The sequence below is a fragment of the Vidua macroura genome, chromosome 4 (genome assembly GCF_024509145.1).
Source record: "Vidua macroura isolate BioBank_ID:100142 chromosome 4, ASM2450914v1, whole genome shotgun sequence".
NCBI classification, from domain to species: Eukaryota; Metazoa; Chordata; class Aves; order Passeriformes; family Viduidae; genus Vidua; species Vidua macroura.
The window spans coordinates 50,018,847-50,019,539 of NC_071574.1; positions in this window are offsets into that span (position 1 = coordinate 50,018,847).

The window sequence follows — 693 nt, forward strand, 5'->3', positions numbered from 1 at the left end:
CTGGCGAGGGGCGTTGCAAATAATGTTAAATGTGATTAATCTCCCGGATTCCTGGAAATCTGACATGCATGAGTTACAGCGAAACCTCTTTTATTTCGCCATGAAATGCTTTTGCATAATGAGAAAGAAAATGTCCTCTGTGCCCTAATCAACTCTGACAAGTCCTGGACTCCCAAATACTTTTATTTATGGCATTATTTATTTCACCCCTAATAACCGGGGAGGCGAGCCCGCGGCTCGCTCCGTGCGGAGAGAGGGGAGGGAGAGAGGGAGGGATGGCCGGCGGGGCTCCGCGCCCGGCCGAGGGGACACAAAGTTTTCGCGGCGGCCGTCGCTCGGCGGGGCGGGCCGGTCTCGTAAGCCCGCGGCCCGCCTCGGGCCGGGCGGAGGCGGGGGTGCCCCGGAGCCGCTCGTCCCCCGCCCGGCAGCTCACCTGCCCCCGCAGGGGGTGCCGGGGGCGGTGGCGGCCCCGCCAGCGCCCGCCTCCCCGCCCCGCTGCCATTAGCAGAGATTACCCTAAACACTTGCCGGTCGCCGCCCGTCTCCCTCCAGGCATTGGCGCGGCCGCCTGTCAATCAGGCCGGCGCCCCGCCGCGCCGGGGCTCCGCCGTGCCACAGAGACGAGCCGCGGCGGCGGCAGACACAGCCCCGGAGCGGGGCCGCGCCGCGCCGCGCCGGGGGAGGCGGCCGAGG